This window comes from Tiliqua scincoides, chromosome 2, assembly GCF_035046505.1.
Source record: "Tiliqua scincoides isolate rTilSci1 chromosome 2, rTilSci1.hap2, whole genome shotgun sequence".
Taxonomy (NCBI): Eukaryota; Metazoa; Chordata; class Lepidosauria; order Squamata; family Scincidae; genus Tiliqua; species Tiliqua scincoides.
This window is the reverse complement of record NC_089822.1, coordinates 39414502-39426760: the sequence shown is the minus strand read 5'-3', so window position 1 is coordinate 39426760 and position 12259 is coordinate 39414502. Positions and strand designations below refer to the sequence as shown.

Here is a 12259-nt window from a genome sequence, read left to right as displayed (position 1 = left end):
TCAAAGCAAGATCTTAGATGAAGAATGCAGTGCACAGACGGATGCATGTGGGAGAAGGTGGTCCTTCAGCTCTTAAACCACAAAGGGCTTTAAAGGTAACAATAAGCACCATGAATTCTACCAGGAAGCATACTGACAGCCAGTGTGGATGGGAAAGCACAGGAGTAATGGGGTCAGATCAGAAAGAACCCAGCCTGCCACGTTTTCAACCAGCTGAAGCTTCCAAATAATTTTCAAGAGCAGTGCAACACAACAGTGTGATAACAATAATGCAAACATGATATAACTAGAGTATGAGGCACTGGAGCCAAATCTGCCTTCTTCAAAAGTGCACAACCTGAAGCAGTCCAGGCTTCAGCCAACACTTGGTTTGCCAGGGTCAACAGTGGATCCAGAAGCAACCTCAGACTGCAAATTTGGTCCTTCAATCATAAGAACATAAGAAGAGCCCCGCTGAATCAGGACAAAGTCCATCTAGTCCAGCTTCCTGTATCTCACAATGGCCCACCAGATGCCTCAGGAAGCAGACAAAAAGAGACATGCATCCTGGTGCCCTCTTTTGCCTCTGGCATTCTGAGGTAGCCTACTTCTAAAATCAGGAGGTTGCACATACCCATCACAATTTGTAACCTGTGGACTTTTTCTCCAGAAATTTATCCAATCCCCTTTTAAAGGCATCTCTGCAAGAAGCCATCACCACATCCTGAGTTCCACAGACTACACGCTGGGTAAAGAAATATTTCTTTTGTCTGTTCTAACTCTCCCAACACTCAATTTTAGTGGATGTGCCCTGGTTCTAATGTTGCATGAGAGGAAAAAGTCTATCCATTCTATCCATCTGCTGCATAATTTTGTATGTCTCAATCATGTCCCCCCTCAACCATGCTCAGAACAGGTTTTACTCTCAAAAATGCTACTATCCTACTGGACCAAGAACGCCTCTGTCTTGCCTGGCTTCCATTTTATTAACTCACATCCAGTCCTTCAGCACAGGCAAGCACTGGTTCACAACATCCACAGCCTCTCTAGTCCCAGATGGAAAAAGAACTAGAGCTGGGTATTAACCCATCTTGATGGCACCGAACTCAAAATCCCTGGGTGATCTCTCCCAGCAACTTCATAGAGACATTAAACAGCATGGGGGACAAGATACAACACTGCAGGACCCCATAGGCTGAAGGCGAAAGGGCTGAGCAACAGTCCCCCACAGTTTATCTGACAGGTAGGAGCAGAGCTATTGTAACACCGTGCCTTGGAAGCCCATTCCTGTCAGGTGGCCCAGAAAGATACTACGACCAATGGTATCAAAAGCCACTGAGAATCCACAGTGAGACACTTCCCCTGTCCTCTTGTCAGTGTACATCATCAACCAGGGCAACCAAGGCTGTTTCTGTCCTGAAGCTTGGCCTGAATCCACACTGAAAAAGATCAAGATCATCAGTATGATCCAGGAAAGCCTGGCGCTGAGATATCTCAACCAGTGCAATTACCTTGCTCAAGACTTGCAAACTATGCAGATTGGTCAGTAACAGCAGTGTAACTACAGGGGTTGGTGCATAAAGTACTGCAGGTGCCGCAACAGACTGTGTAAGCAGCCCCTCCCACTCGCCATCAGAGCCATTCCGGGCAGCAAAATGCAATGTGCAAGAAACGCAGGTTGCATTTCACTGCTCGGAATGGCTCCGATAGCAAATGGAAGGGGCCACTTACATGGTGTGTTGCAACATCTCCAGTACTTACCATACTGCCCCCCATAGCTATGCTACTGGTCAGTAATACCCTAAGCTAAGGCTACAGGATCCAAAATATTTTTTTAAAAAATAGACCAAATAATTGCCTGTTTCAACAATTAGAATCTTTCTGCTCCTCAGGGAGACATTCATAATGTCCACATCCAAAGAGGCAGTCCCTCCCTGGCTGCTTTAATTAATTAGCCAGTCATACATTGGTTATCTCTTTTATTTTGCTTCCTGGAACTCTAATTCTATAAGGGAAGACTCACAACTGTCCTCTTCTCTTTGGGGAGCAGGCCTTTCTGCTCAGAGAGGCCTCTGAAAGCCTTGGAAGCCAGTTCTCCAGAGGCCCGTGGAGGCCACATGCAGCCTCCACAGGCCTCAGTATGGCGTCTGGTTTTTGGCCTCTGGAGGCCTTTCTGAGGCTCGTGGAGGCTGTGTGCGGCCTCCATGGCCCTCAGAAGAACCTCCGGAGGGGACTGGAGCACTACTCCAGAGGCACCTCCGGAGGGCTCAGATGGGGCCAAGTCTGGCTCCATGCATGTCCTGGGGACCCACGTTGAGCCAGATTTGCAAATAAAGAGGCTCCACCTGTACATGTGTTCATCTGGAAAGGTAGCAAACATGTATTTCAGAAGCATGTGTTTCAGAACCATAGAACCACCCAAGGTTTCCTTTCAGAGTTTTGGTTGCAAAGGATGTGTAGCCCTTTCTAGTCTACATTTTCATGCCACATTAAGGCATGGGAATGCATACTAGATATTCTTAAAGATAATATATAGGGGTGTTTGAAAATGGTTTTATCCCAAATTATCATTCCAAGTTCTAATACAGTAAGATTCCCTGAAGTAACATGTGTCTTTGGGAGTCTCTATTATTAGTATTGGCAACCTTCAGTCTCGAAAGACTATGGTATTGCGCTCTGAAAGGTGGTTCTGGCACAGCGTCTAGTGTGGCTGAAAAGGCCAATTCGGGAGTGACAATCCCTTCCACAACGGGAGCAAGTGCAGTCTGTCCCTGGTCTGTCTCCCTGGCTATGGGCCTTCCTTCTTTGCCTCTTAGCCTCAGACTGTTGGCAAAGTGTCTCTTCAAACTGGGAAAGGCCATGCTGCACAGCCTTCCTCCAAGCGGGCCGCAGGGAGTCTCTATTGTATATGATATATGTGTCCCCATTATTTTGTTGCTTAAAAAATGCATGAGTTAAAATGTTTAACATTATTATTAAGAACAATATTGAACATAACCACAGAGAACAGGCATGTGTTTGAGAATAAACGCAAGAGAGTTTAACTGGTGAGCCATAAATCACGACTAGGAAACACAATCAGCTGTAACCATAATACATGTTCATAACGCTGACCAACTCTTGTACATAAGCACTGAAACACGAGGATAGCCAGTTACAGAAGAAATGGAGAATTATTCCACAATCAGAATTCCAGTATTTCTCTAAATTTTCAATATTTTAAACAGGAACCTAAATTTGTCATAGGCATGCCAAGTCAATTTCTGATTTTAAAAAAGAATCATTCAAGTTAAAAAAAAAACAGCAGCAAAGATCAGAGACATTTATCAGAAAGGTTCATGATTCTGATAAATATTTAAGTGTGTAAGGCAGAACCATTGAGAACAGTAAATACTTTATGGCTGGCACTTTGTCAAAACTCTAAGTGGCTCTCCCTTAGAATTTTACACCATCATTGAATTTACAGACACTTGATAAGTGGCACAAGGTAAGAATTACTTCTTTCTAAATCTAAACCAAGCCATAAATCTAACACAGGGGTTCCTCTCATTGTCCGTTATCGTCCGATGACAATGCCTTTTACCTTCGTTGTCTTGACAGAAATATGATATGTAAAACTGTAATGTCACATCACTCACAGTGATTTAACACTATCCAGCCCAAACCATTTTAATCAATCAAAATTGTCGCTTTTTAGTGTAATGATTTTGTGGTGGATTCCCAGTGTTTAATGTGATATATAAGTCAGATCAGTGACTTGATTTACTGTTTCATTTCAGAGTCGAACAGCTGAGAAGGCCATTCTTGCCTCCTTTGGAAACCTTCAGAATTAGAAAATGAACATCCCTTGATGTACTGAAAATTACTAATTATGGCCAAAGATAATTTAAAAAAAAGGAAAACTTTAGTGGGTTACTGAGAAAAAAAGAGAGAACATCACATAGTTTAAAGAGCATTAATTCACCAGTAAGCTCTCTTGGCTTAACTGAAAAACTCAGTTCTAAACAGACTTACTTGGGAGTTCCTGTTGGCATCCTTCAGTCTCGGAAGACTATGGTATCGTGCTCTGAATGGTGGTTCTGGAACAGAGTGTCCTCTCCAGTGCGCAAAGCCTGGGAAAAGTAGATATGGAGGGTAGACTGTTTCCCGTGCAGCAAATCCCCCCTCTCCACGTCGCTGAAATGGTCCAATGGAAAGGCAGAGGCCAATATGGTTGGTTCCAGCGGCGTCGCAGGAGTTGCCAGAACGTGACTGTGTTCAGCCATGAACTGCATCAGGGACTCCAGCTCCGGATTTTGCCTCGAGGTTGACTCCTGAAGCGTTTTCCATAACTGGATGTAGCCACAAGGCAGTGGAGGTTTGGGATCAGAGTTTTCCTTCTCTCAGATGAGCTGCCTTCCCAGGCTGACGAGTCCCATCTACCCGGTGGCTGTTTAGTCGCCTCTTACAACAAGTACAGCCAGACTGAGGGCCTATTCTTATCCCCAGCCCCCAGGGGATATCCCCAGTTCCCCAGGGGAACGTCCACAAAAACATTCTTCAAAGTAAATGTGCATAGAATCTCAACCTTTCCATGTGGCTTGATGGGGGGGAGGGGAAACACCTGGAGGATTGTTCCCAACATGCCTAATTGATTTACACAAACCACAATATTTATTGTGCTTTCGGTCAAAATGATGCTTCTGGTTTGACTTTATCCAGGGGTTGTCTCAAGACCTCCTGATGACTAAGGCAGAAATGACAAATGCTTATCCCATCATGTGCCAGCCTCTGCCCCTCCACTCTTCAATGTTCTAGCTTAGCACTCTCTTCCCCTCCACATTTCTCTCTGTCCCCAGCTTCTTTTTCCAATCCAGGGAGTGGAAAGAGAAGATGAAGCAGTGGATGCAGTAGGTGGACAAAGATGGGCACCCTGCCCGCACCAATCTGCTGCCTGAGGTGAACACTTCAGTTGGCCTCATGGATGGGCTGCCCTGATTGGAAAAAGAAGACAGGGACCAGCCAGTATTCTCTTTGTAAATCTGCATACCTGTAATGAAATAACTCCTTTGAACATTTGTCCTTAGGTGTGTATATTCAAGGGACCATTCTACATTTTGCATGCTAATACCCATGTCTTTCAAGGGGAGCGGACAATGCATAAGGCAACATCTCCCTTGAAGACTGAAATATCAGAATGAAATATGGTGCACATGTTCAGGTCAACTGTTTGGTTTTCAATAATGAAACCCATCCAGGGTTGGCTCCACAGGTGAGGCACAAGCCAGGGGCCTGTGCCCAGGCAAGAGTCTGTGGGTGTGCCCAACCAACCTCTGAAGCAGCAAGAGCTCACTGCTTTGTGTTTCAATGTCAGTAAGTGTAAAGCCATGCACACTGGGGCAAAAAGTCAAAACTTCACATATAGGCTGATGGGTTCTGAGCTGTCTGTGATGGATCAGGAGAGAGATCTTGGGGTGGTGGTGGACAAGTGGATGAAAGTGTCAAACCAATGTGTGGCAGCAGTGAAGAAGGCCATTTCTATGCTTGGGATCATTAGAAAAGGTATTGAGAACAAAACGGCTAATATTATAATGCCGTTGTACAAATTGACGTTAAGGCCACACCTGGAGTATTATGTCCAGTTCTGGTCACCAAATCTCAAAAAAGACATAGTGGAAATGGAAAAGTTGCAAGAGAGTGACTAAGATGATTACTGGGCTGGGGCACCATTCTTATGAGGAAAGGCTACGGCGTTTGGGCCTCTTCAGACTAGAAAAGAGGCACCTGAGGGGGGACATTATTGAGACATACAAAATTATGCATGAGAAGGATAGAGTGGATAGAGAGATGGTCTTTACACTCTCACATAACACCAGAACCAGGGGACATCCGCTAAAATGGAGTGGACAAACAAAAAACAGACAAAAGAAAATATTTCTTTAATCAGCGTGCGGCTGGTCTGTGGAACTCATTGCCACAGGATGTGGTGATGGCATCTGGCCTAGATGCCTTTAAAGGGGATTGGACAAATTTCTGGAGGAAAAATCTATTATGGGTTACAAGCCATGATATGTATGTGCAACCTCCTGATTTTAGAAATGGGCTATGTCAGAATGCAGTGCAAGGGAGGGCACCAGGATGCAGGTCTCTTGTTATCTGGTGTGCTCCTTGGGGCATTTGGTGGGCAGCTGTGAGATACAGGAAGCTGGACTAGATGGGCCTATGGTCTGATCCAGTGGGGCTGTTCTTATGTTCTCACCACTGCCTGGCAAGCCAAAACCCCTAGGGATATGTACTGGGAGGATGTGGCTACCTCACATATTCTACTTCTCCCAATGCCTTTTTTTCTGTACAATTCTCAGATGTCCTGACCCCCAGCGCTACACTGGGGGCTGGGGCATTCAGAAACTCTTAAATAGCATCAGGGAAAGAGACAGGAAAGTCTACTACTGGTGCCAATCTTCACTTCCTTTTTTCAGATCCTGCTTCTGCTGCTCCCCATCACTTGCCACTGCAAGCCAGCCAGGGGCTAAGGACTTCTTCCTATTGCAGCCTCCCTGCATCTGGACTGAGGTCCTACTTGCACTTTATTTATGGGCTTCATTGCTGTCATTGAACTGCTTCAGCATGGCTGGTTTCCATATTGCTTGCTCACCATGTAAAAACTGCTGCTGCCTGTGTGGATTGGACATATTTTTTGCTCACACCCATATACGCATCATTGGCAGAGACCACTTGCATGAGCTCATAAATAAATACACAAGCCTACCATGGTAGGTAATGTATAAACCAACTCAAAAGCACAATGGAGATAAGTGTGCAACTGAAGGTCATACAATTAAACTACAAACAGGCTAGAAACACACAAACAGGGAAGGCCTCCCTACAGATATTATTAGGTGACTGATATCTGCTAAAGTCAAGATAAGCATCACACCTCCTTTCATAGGACTGATCACTCAGCAAAGCTAGCAGAACTGCTGATCCCCAGACAAAAATTGGAGGTAACAGAAAAAAACAAATTTCCCTTGCAAAGTACTTGAGCTCACACAAATCAAGAAGCACAAAGGGTTTCACCTACTTAGTCAAGATCAGCTTGATAACCATGACAGTTTTATTGGGATTCAATGCATCCTTCCTTGATAAAATTGGACTTCTGCAGATAGCATAGAAAACTGTTGGCTTTACATAGGATTACAAGAGTCCAAACTAGTTGCTGAGCCTATATTTCTTACTCTTGACAGGCCTCCTTTAATAACATCCAGAAAGTCATGTTTTATTAAACCAAATTTTCCAACTTTGGGGGCTCTTTTAACATCCTAGGGCAGACTGGAAAGGAATGCACTGGGTCTTCTTGAGTCATCAAACTGCTGCATGTCAGCTTATGGATACATTTCAAACGGAAAATAAAAATAAAATGATTTTTGTTTGTTTCCAGTATTCAATTATATGCACAGAAAAGTTACGTACCCTGATTTACCTGCTGTCAAAAATACTATAGTTTTTCCTCTTGCAGGAGCTGATGATTTCCATTCAATAGAAAGCAGAAAACTATGGTATCTCCAACTAATGAATCAGATATAAAACTATGAATAGTCTTCCACTACACTGAAGCAGGAATAGTGCAAGCTTTTCCAAGCATACTATGACATTAGAAATTTCATGGTGATACATTAAAAGCTCTTTGAAATTATGTGCTTGATCACAATCGTTTTCCCTTGGAAAAAGTACTGTAATTACATGCCATGAATTCACTAGTTGGCCAGTCCCGCCAACTTTGTCACACACAAAGTTTATAAAGGAAAAAAAGAAATGGAAGCTGCAATCTAATTCTCATATTACTAGATAACTGCAGCTGAAAACAGTACCACCATAACTGTGGTAGCAATCACTAAGGATCCATATCCATAGAGATCTCAGTTCATGAGATATCTGGTCTGAAAATGGGTCCACAGGGGCCCTTGGGGGGCACTGTGGGAAGGCTAAAAAATTAGCTGCACGAACTAGTCCTTAAGACTGTACTTAGAGACTATGTCACATCCACGAAGCCACATCTTGTAGTGTAGTGCTCTTAAAGTCAATTACCTCGGTCCAGCACACAGTTATACTTCAGGCTCATTAGATCAATGGGAGTTAAGTATACTTACCTGTAGTCTGTATTGTGCAGTAGTACCAATCAGTTATTTGGAGGAGTGAAGCTGCTGAAAGCATCTGAACCATTATCAGTTCTCAGATTCCAGTGGATGACTAGGTGTGCTAAAGGGGAACCTGAAACTGCTGTGAGCCTGAGAAATGAAATAAATAGCATGCTGAAATATTGCACTAATCGCATATATTCCAAAACTGACCTTAAAATAATTAAAAATTGATGCTTGGAGCATAATAGGGTTGTGCAATCATATTTAAACCTAATAACTTCTTAGAAAGAAGAAACTTGTACCAAAAGGTCACAATACACTTTAATTTCATGACAGTCTATTTACTCTTTATTCCCGAAGTGAAAAAGTCTAATCTCTAAAAGACCAAACCAATAATTACCTATTATGAAACTATTTTAGTCAATACCTAATTTCTAGGTATCGATTAGCATTTAGACATTTAAAACATACCCTATAGCAACAATAATATATTTATCAGACTAGTCTTCTCTCCTTACTGCCTCTTGTAAGCATTAACAATATTGATCAGAAGAATGTGACCAAAAGGTCAAAATGTTGCAATCATTATAATATAGAACTACAAATGTTCAGTCATTTCAACAATGGAGTTGTTTGTTCTTGGCTGTTGTCTGTATAGTCATAAACATCACAATAACATTTTTTTTTGGTCACTCTTTTTGGTTTTCTGTGGGCCTCTGGAGGAAATAAAAAGCTATGCAACTTCACAAGGTAATGTTGATGGGCAGAGATAAAGACTGGACAGAAGGTGAAAGATTGGAAGCAGAAAAGCACATTTGGAAATCAATACAAAGGTGGGAGCAGAAGCCAGAAGAATGAATGTGATCACATAGAAGAATGCAGAGGGACAAAAGTGGAGGCGTGAAGACCGAACCTTGTAAGCAAGGGCGGCCCATCCATTGGGCGAGATGATGAGGGATTGCATCAGTGACAGATTGCAGGGGGATTATAGGGTGGTTGTTTCAGGGTGACTTTGGGCCCAATCCTATCCAACTTTCCAGGGCTGAGGCAACCAAAATGCAGGCCCAAGGTGAAGGAACAAACATTCTCGTACCTTGAAGAGGCCTCTGTGACTGTCCTCCCACTGCAGGATGAAGCACATGCCCCATTGGTATGGCTGCATCAATGTTGGAAAGTTGGATAGGATTGGGCCCTTTCACTCCAAGTCTGTTGATGCTGCCACATCCCTCTAACCTACCCAGATGCAAGCTACAATGACCTGTTTTCAGTTCAATAAACATGAGCAGAAAGTGGATCACCTGCCTCTTTACTTTGTTCCAGGAACATTTTCTTCAAACACAGAAGTACAGAGCTTCCATTTCCAGCATAAATGGTAAGCAGATATTTTATTTTATTTTAGTAGTTGTGCAGAACCAGTAGACCCAAGGTGGCACAGTTGGTGTTCCGGATCACACTGCCACTGATTATCAGACTTGCAGAAGAGAAACAGCCACTGAAGAAGGTGTTCGGGACAAAGGAAGACCAATAGAGAAAGGAGGACAAATAGAAGTGGACCAATAGACCAATTCCAGTGTCCCAAGCGGAGTGAAGTTAGAAAATTTAGGTTGGGCATCAAATATGGGTTGTAACTGCTTTATTTTTCTGTTACCCTGCACATGCCTGATCTCGTCTGATCTTGGAAGCTAAGCAGGGTCAGGCCTGGTTAGTACTTGGATGGGAGACCGCCTGGGAATACCGGGTGCTGTAGGCTTATACCATAGTCTTTCGAGACTGAAGGTTGCCAACCATTTTTCTCCACGAGCTAAACGTTCCAAGCAAAGCAGAACTCTGTTCTGGGGATACGTGTAGGAAATTCTGGGTTGTTTTTCTTATCTCTTCAAAACTTTTTGAAAAAACCGCAGAATAAGTAGAAGGAATGAGATGAAAGTATATGGCTATACTTCCCCTCCCCCAGCACCAGTGGTATCATTATGGAATTGTGGGTGGTGCAGGCCACACCAGGTGTCACCCTTAGGAGTGGTGACACCACACTGCCCAAGCCTCCATTTGGCTATTTTTGGCCTACTCCTGGCCCAGCCGCCTCGCGCTCTTGTCAACAATCACATGTTCGCCACTCACTGGCAAAAACACGAAGCAACTGCGCCTGGAGCAGACCAAAGATTGCCAAACAGAGGTAGTCTGGAGGAGGGCTTTTCATATTTAAAGTGATGTGATAGCCCACAAAGTGAAGGGTGACATGATTACATCATTATGTCACCCCCAAACTCCAGGAATGCTGAGCTTCTGGAACAAAGTCAATAAAGCTGGATGCCACTCCAGGCAGCATCACCCCAGGGCTGCACACTGTCTGTACCTCTTGATCTGGCCTGTGGTGGTGCAAGTAGGTAAAGTTATGATGGCAATTCTAACAAGTCTGCATTATGCCCCTGCATACATAGAAACTGATATTGAACTTGAAGGTTCCATTTAGGGCAGTGGTTCCCAAACTTTTTAGTACTGGGACCCACATTTTCAAAAGACAATCTGCTGGGACCCACTGGAAGTGGCGTTATTATGCACTGGTCAGCATGCATAGCCCTGCAAGGGTGGGGGGGGGAGAGTAAATGGGGACAGTGTCACCGATGCCAGCACTGCATGCAGGATCTTTTTCCCACTCACAGACCAACAACAATGAAGACCTGACACACACAGAGCTCAACTCCAGCAACACACACGTGGACACAGATATCCTGCAGGGCTACCTTGCCCCAGAGTGCCTTGCACTTTTAAAGATTCCTTGCCCTGTGCCGCAGCTGAATCAAGCTATGCCTTCAGATCGAGCTATACCTTCAGCGATGTTGTCCTGCTCCCACCGCGCCTCTCTGAGGTCAAGGGGAGAGGAGGAGGGCAAAGACCTTTTCGCAACCCACCAAAAATCAGCTTGCAACCCACCAGAGGAGCCCAAATTGCAGTTTGAGAACCAGTGCTTAACAGGCACTAACACAGCAGCAGAAGACTGTGGTTTAGTAGCAGAGCACATGCTTTGCATGTAGAAGGCCCCAGGTTCAATCCCTGCCACCTCCAGGTAGGGCAGAGAAAAATTATTGCTTTAGAGAGGCACTGCCAGTCAGTGTTGCCAATACTAAGCATGATGATGATGAAGTACAGTCCTACTCAGTATAAGGAAGCAACTGATGACCTATCCTTTATTGTCCAGTAGTTTCCATTATGTTTGTAAATGCTGAGCCAGGAAAAACTTGGCTATTTACCCCAGACATATAAAGCGTTTGCTTAAGTAATACTAGTATGTGCCTACCCACATCATGGGTAGTCATGATTTGAGTCATGATTTAAAAAACAGCAGAAGTCAAGTACAGTAGCCCCTAACTTTTGACTAGCGAGCATCTTTACTTTTCAAAAGGAACTTCCCAAACCTAATTAACACAACACTGTAGCACAGGGTAGCTTCTTCTCCTGGCAGCTAACTGAAAAGCATCTGTGGACACAGCTTCAATAAAGAAGCCATTGTTTCCTCCTGCTTAATGATTTGCAGCTTGATACAGAGGCTGTGACATAAGAAGGTTAACCCTTTATTAATTGGCTTTTACTTTTAAGGGTTCTACCCGTATACAATATTAACATACAAAATGATCACATATTTGTCAATTTATAGATGCAGTGTCCAATGGAAATAATAGTCTTACTAGCTTCCCACAAAATAATCAGCAGCACAGCAAGGAATGCATGAATTTTATGACATTTCTGGATTTCTCTCTGCCTTGAGAGCTGCAGCCTGGATGCACATGGTAATGCATGCATTGCCGCATACTGGCTAATGAGGCAAGGTAAAGAAAAAATAAAACAAAAACGAAACCTCTTCATTCCCTTCAGTGTGCAGCTGGTGTGTGGTCAGACATAAAATCATTGATGTATTTGCCAAGTTCCCAAGATCATGTCATGATTTATTCAGATGCAGACAATCAGGATTAGGTCAATCTTTTGAAAATGGTCATATTCAAGGAGACTCTGGGAATATATGGAAGCTTTTCTTGTAAATAATAGTGCATTAAAAAAACGAGATTGTTGTCTACATCATATCTTATTTCTTTAGGTTACAATAGGTATCCTATGAAGAACGAGCTAATGATCATAGGTCTTTTAATCTGTCAAATGCTGATAAGATT

General features: G+C 43.5%; 1 pseudogene; it reads left to right on the top strand.

The window, feature by feature from the left end:
• The first annotated feature begins 9727 nt into the window (after positions 1–9727).
• Positions 9728–9846, top strand: LOC136642575 (5S ribosomal RNA; annotated as a pseudogene).
• Positions 9847–12259: the final 2413 nt, after the last annotated feature.